This window comes from Rattus norvegicus, chromosome 10 (assembly GCF_036323735.1).
Source record: "Rattus norvegicus strain BN/NHsdMcwi chromosome 10, GRCr8, whole genome shotgun sequence".
Classification (NCBI taxonomy): domain Eukaryota; kingdom Metazoa; phylum Chordata; class Mammalia; order Rodentia; family Muridae; genus Rattus; species Rattus norvegicus.
In genome coordinates, this window is record NC_086028.1 from 80,590,440 (window position 1) to 80,596,626 (window position 6,187).

A 6,187-nucleotide genomic window follows, 5' to 3' on the forward strand; every position below is an offset into this window, starting at 1 on the left:
TGCTTCCTCTGAGCTTTCCTGTGTGCTTACGAGCACAAGGAAAGTTGTACTTATGGGACAACCCTATGGAATTCAAAGGCTCTGTGCAGCCACACAAGAACCCTGTTAAGAAGGATAGTTACGGGGTTGGGGATTTAGCTCAGTGGTAGAGCGCTTGCCTAGCAAGTGCAAGGCCCTGGGTTCGGTCCCCAGCTCCGGAAAAAAAAGAAAAAAAAAATAGTTACTCTCTGCCTCCCTTGACATTCCACAGTCAGGCATGACATTTCACATGAGGCATGAGGAACCCAAGCACTTGCTGGCCAACCTAGGCAGCATCTTGGGCAACCCTCCCCCCCCCTAAAAAACCAGAATCATCCTCTCAACCTTAAGAAAAGTAGGTGTAATGGCCTGTGAGCTAGGGAGGGCAGTGCTTGGTGAGAATGGAGAAAGGGAAGACCCAGTTCCCATCCCAGCACAGTCTCCACGTAGCTGGCTTAATTAATCAGCCAGTTCCTACTAGAATGCTCCGGAGAGGAGGGAGCTGGGCTGAGATCCCAACCCTCTGCTGTTTGTTGTATGGTGGTTTGCAAGAATCCAAGAACAGAAAACTAAGGAGAAAAGGAGAGGAAAGGAGGGAGGAAGGGAGGGAGGGAAGGAGGACAAAGTAACCCTCTTCTGGTAATTACTGTTAGAGGAACGATGGGTAGCAGGGAGACTGGGAAGTTGGAGCAACCTGATCCTAATGGTGCTCAGTAGATCAGTATGGCACCTATGGCCTTTTGTTTGTTTTGTTTGTTGTTGGTTTGTTTTCTAGAGAGGGTACCACTATGTATCTCTGGCTGTCCTGGAACTCACTATGTAGACCAGGCCATCTTGGAACCCACAGAGATCTCAGAGATCTGCCTGCTTCTGTCTTCCAGGAGCTGGAATTAAAGGCTTGCATTATCGTGCCCGCTCATGCTTGGGTTTTTACTAATTTGCAGGCTTATATAGAATAGATTCCTTGCTTGAGGCTGCGGTTCTGCTCCTCCAGTAGCAGAATCCCCATCCGAAACAGCGAGTTTTCCTGGCAGTTCACAGCCAAGGGCTCTCCGAAGCATATTCAAAGGGCTCAGTACAGAGTAAGGGTGGCTAGTCAGGCGTGGGGTTCTAAAGCACAAGTCCACAGCGCCCTTGAACCGAACTGCCCAAGAGAAATAAAGATTCTCACTCCCCACCAGATTTCTGCGGGCTTGGTGGTCGGTCATTTTGGAATTACACACGCCCCTTTACTTCTCTGTGGTCACTGCTTCCAAATAAAAACCTTGGTTTTGCGTTTGCTACTCTCGGCAAGCTTTAAAGCTCTGTTTGGAGGGACCTTTGTAATTAGGTTTGGGGAAACTAAATTCAATCTTGTAGCAACCTCACTCCAATCCGCCTCTTCTCTATGGTAGAGCCCCGCATTCCCAAGGCCTAGACGAGGAGCCGCCGTCTGTAGAAGTCAGGGTCCCTCATCCCATTTTGCCTGAGATTCAGAACCGCCAGATCGCCTTTGCTCTTTCTGACGGAGCATTTGGCGAGCCCTGGTGCTGGAGTGGGAGCCGAAGGCCTCCGCCATCCCGGCTTCGGGTTTTCCGTTGAGCTCATTTCTACTTTCCACCAGGAGGAGAGTTTTTTCTGCGTGTTGTTTTCCAAATAATTGTAAAGATGCACTTCGTGGATCAGGAGAGAAGTCTTGGAGTCAGCACTACCCTGTCCAGGCACCACTTGGCGTGGGGCTCCCACAAGAGTCTTCCCCTTTCCTCCCACACGATCTTAGCGGCAATTCTGCCCCACCCTCAGTCTCTTGTTTTCTTTGTGTAACATCCAAGAAATCTACCTGAGATTGACCCGGACATTTGAAATAAACAAGTACACTGAAAGATACCAATGCTAAGTAAGAGCTTAGCTCTGAATAATTCTTTGACCAGGACACCTTCGCCAAAAGAAAACTCAAAATTGGGGAGTGTTGGAAGAAAGTGTTTCGGTGGCGCGCCGGGCTCGGGGAGGAAGCCACTCCGTGCTAAACTTCGCGGAGCGCCGGGACCGAGGCCAGACCTAGCTGGGTGACGCAGGGTTTCTTGGCAAAGTTTCTTAGCGGAGTGACCCACATCGCCCACCAGTAGACCGAGGACCCCCATGGGGAGCCGGGCGGGTAGAGGATAACCCCAGGGAACATACACCAGAAATCTTCAAAACTTTGCAAGCTTGCTTCTAAGCCAACCCGCCTGCAACGAATTTGCTCGGTCTGGAAAGAAGGCGGCTTGGCCAGGTCTACAACCTTCCTCAAATCCCCGAACCGCACAGAAATTCAGACTTGGCGCTCTAATTTTCCTCTCCAGCCAGCAAGGTAAAGACTGGAAGGGCACTTGGAGTTAGAAAAATGCCTGTACCGGGCAACAGATGAGAAAACCAGTGTATGTGCAGGGACACCCAGATCTGCTCTGTGGACCGGCACAAGCTTATAGGCGACCACTCTCATACCTTGCACACACGCGTGCGCGCATGCACACATACACTTTATATGCACCAAACACACCACATTTGAACACAACATACGACTCATGTTGCCTTCCAGATCCCCCGAGGTAGGCGATGGGTCTCTATACCGGTGTGGGTTGTTGGTTTTGCTCGGACAGTGGAGGTCAGTTTCCTTTTCGCTACCCCTACCCCTTTTCTTTATTTAAAAGGAGATCGGGTGTTGACCATCCCAGGATCCCAATTTGGACTTCAGAGTCTCCTTGGTACTATTAGCCTTCCCTCTGTAGCTCTGGGTCTGAAAGGATGGGGTAATACAGCTTTAGGGAACAGACTTCGAATAGCCCAGCGAGCCGGCAAATCAGTTCTCCCAAAATGAGACAAAGAATCATGTCTGCAAAACAATACATAACCTGCCGAGAAACAAAATCAACCCCCAGTGACTTTCCTTCTGCTTACACCGGGAGGGGAGTGGGCAACAAAGGGAAGATTAGACGCAGTTCAGAGTAACCCTCTCCCTTTCTTTCAAGCCACCCCCACAAGGCCGTAAAGGGGAGGTCTGGCCAGGAGAAGGGAGGGATGTAGGCCCATGCGGGGGTGGGGGGTGGGGGGTGGGGGTGGGGGGTGGGGGGTGGGGGGTGGGGGGTGGGGGGCTGGAAGATCTCCTGCATCCATTCCAGAGCCCTTCATACTGCATCATTGACCATCCCCTTCTGTTCCAATTGGAAGAAGATCACCCAGCCTGGAGTTCTTCAACTGCTGCTGAAAGGGGCCAGAAGAGGTGGTGAGAGGGAAGACAGCAAGCAGAGAAGTCTGTGATCTGGGTCGGGGGGCTGTGCCAAGGGTCAGTGTCCTCCTTGGGAAAGTGAGTGCAACATGAGATAGGCTGTTAATCCATAATGCAACTGCTTAGGCCAACCGGACTGCGCTGCTCTTCCAGTGCTGCTCTCTCTCTCTCTCTCTCTCTCTCTCTCTCTCTCTCTCTGTGTGTGTGTGTGTGTGTGTGTGTGTGTGTGTGTGTGTGTGTCAGGGGACGGACTGTGGCAACTGCCCACTAGCTCTCTGCAGCCCAAGTTCTGGATGGCAAGTGGGAGCTGAGCTTTTATTTCCAACCATCATTCAACCCAATGGGGCCAGCTGTTGCTTTCCACACAGGAGGGCTGGAGGGCCAGGTCCTGGTCCCCTGGATATCTGGGGTCACTGGAGGATCCAGGTGAAGACCTGGTATCTGGAAGACAGTACTAAGGGACTGGGGGAGCCTGTCCCAGGACCTTAGAGCTAGTAGGGATACTATGGGGATTTGAGTCCTCTGTTTTGAATAACAGTAATGATTATACCATATGTTGTCAGTGTGCCAGGCACCAAGGACTTAAATGATTCTCTTTATCTAATGATTACAATATTTCTGTATAAGATAGAGGCCACATCCAATTCAGATATGTACATTAAACTTTCTTTTTACAAATGAGGACACTGAGGCACTAAAGGGCCAAATACCCTTTTGAAAAGCAATTGGAAAACAAACAAACAAACAAAAAAGAAAACTATGGGTTGGGGATTTAGCTCAGTGGTAGAGCGCTTGCCTAGCACTCAAGGCCCTGGGTTCAGTCCCCAGCTCCTGAAACAAACAAACGAAAAGCAATTGGAGTCCAGCCACCCGGTTGCCATAGTTACCAGGAGACTGTCTTTCCCTGTGCAGCAAGGTCAGAGAAGGGGGGGAGGAGGCTCCTGGAGAGCAATGTCTGCTATCGAGGCAGTAAGAAAAGAAATAATATTAATAATGGCTCGTCACTATTGGAGCTCACGTGCCACACAACCCAGGTAAGGGTTCTTACTCTTTTTTTTTTTTTTTTTTTTTTGGTTCTTTTTTTTCCGGAGCTGGGGACCTAACCCAGGGCCTTGCGCTTCCTAGGCAAGCGCTCTACCACTGAGCTAAATCCCCAACCAAAGGGTTCTTACTCTTATTCTTATTCTTATTCTTATTCTTATTCTTATTCTTATTCTTGTTTTATAGGTGAAGAAACCGAGGCACAGAAAGGCACATGCAAGGTCTGTGCTCATTTGGCTGCAAGGTAAGAGAGCTAAGGAGGCACTGTGCACTGTGACCTTGAGTGATGGGAAGGTGGGACCCGGATGGAGGTAGAGGGGCTTGCCTGGGTTGCCTTGGGTACCACAGTGGACAGGGGAAGGGAGTCAGGTGGCAGAGACTTGAGGAAGAGAGATTTGCAATGGGTCAAGTGTGCAGTGAGCAGGGACTCCCCAAAGGTGTGACAGAAAGGAAGGGAGCCAAGAGAAGGGTGGCTCAAAGACAGCCCCCAAGTGGACTTGGTGAATGGGACAGGGAAGGGTAAAGACTGAAGTACGCAGCCCAGGTAACCAGAGGAGCCCAGGGAAAGAACCATGTGTTGGATTCAGAAGTTTAAACGCATTTGATTGGTCCGTGAAGCATGGACCAAGATTCCGGGTTGATGCTCCATCAGGCAGGCAGCCACACAGAGTTGGACCTGGCTGTGCTTTCTGCACAGGTGTCTTTCCCAGCCCTGCCAATGTAAGCAGGTGAAACTTACATATATGCAGATATATGCAAATGAGCAACCCAGCCCGGGCCCAGAGCCAGGCAGGCAAGCCCTCCCCCACTCCCAGGGACCCAGAAAGGGCCATCCCAGCCCTGACTCACTTGCTGACACGCTGCCTGGAATGCCATCTCCCCTGCCTGGCTTCTTTTAACTTGGTAAACTTGCTCCTGGAATCTCTCTGAAGCTCAGGCCGGAAGTCCCAAGGTAGAACACTGGAAGCCAGGGCTGGGGAGACATTCTAAATCAGAGTACGCATGGAGTTGTACTGAGTCCCTCCTGCAAATCAAGTCATTGGAGGTGGGAGACAGATGCCTGTCTGGATTAAAAGTATGCAGTGTGGGCCAGCAACATGGCTCAGGCCCTACCCGGTGTGGAAGGAGAGAGTCAAATCCTTCAAGTTATTCTCTGACCTCCATGTGTGGGACATGACTTGTGTCGCACACCTCAAACAGAAATAAAATAAACATTAAATGTGTGCATTGTACACGGTATTTCCTGAAAACCTTTGACACACACTGGGGCTTTGTAACAACTCCATTTTACAGATGGAAACACAGAGGCCCATGTTGAAATGCCTTGTCAGGGAAAACCTGACTTGTGTTCACAGAACTGGCTTTCCAGAGCAGGCAGGCCCTTCTGACTCAGTGTTCTTGGCTGCACTCTGTGGTTTGTGCTGGGCTGAGAGAAGGGAGGGGGGAGCAAATTCTGGAGTCTGGGGCTCAAATTTTCCCAGACAATCATGGAAAAGAAGTGGTGTGTTTCTTTTGTATATTTAATTTTTTTTCTCATTTATTTATTTATTTGTGTTATGCTGGGGGATGGAGCCCAGGGCCTTGAGTACGTTAGGCAGATATTCTGCCAATGAACCTGGGGGGTGGGTGGGGTGGGTGGGACTTAGTCTCTTTTGGTCCTTGTACACTCCAGAAAGTAAATTCTTGCCTTGGAAAAGAGGCCATACCCTTTGGGTTGAACCATGCATCCCACTGTGACCACAGCTTGCTTGCTTACTCTCTCCTCTCCCTTCATCCCCCCTCTGTTTCTAGATACAAGGTCCCACTCTGTAGCCCAAGCAAACCTGGAACCCTCTTTCAGTTTCCCCAATAGGGGAATTGTACTGCTGGCACACCAGGGAGTGT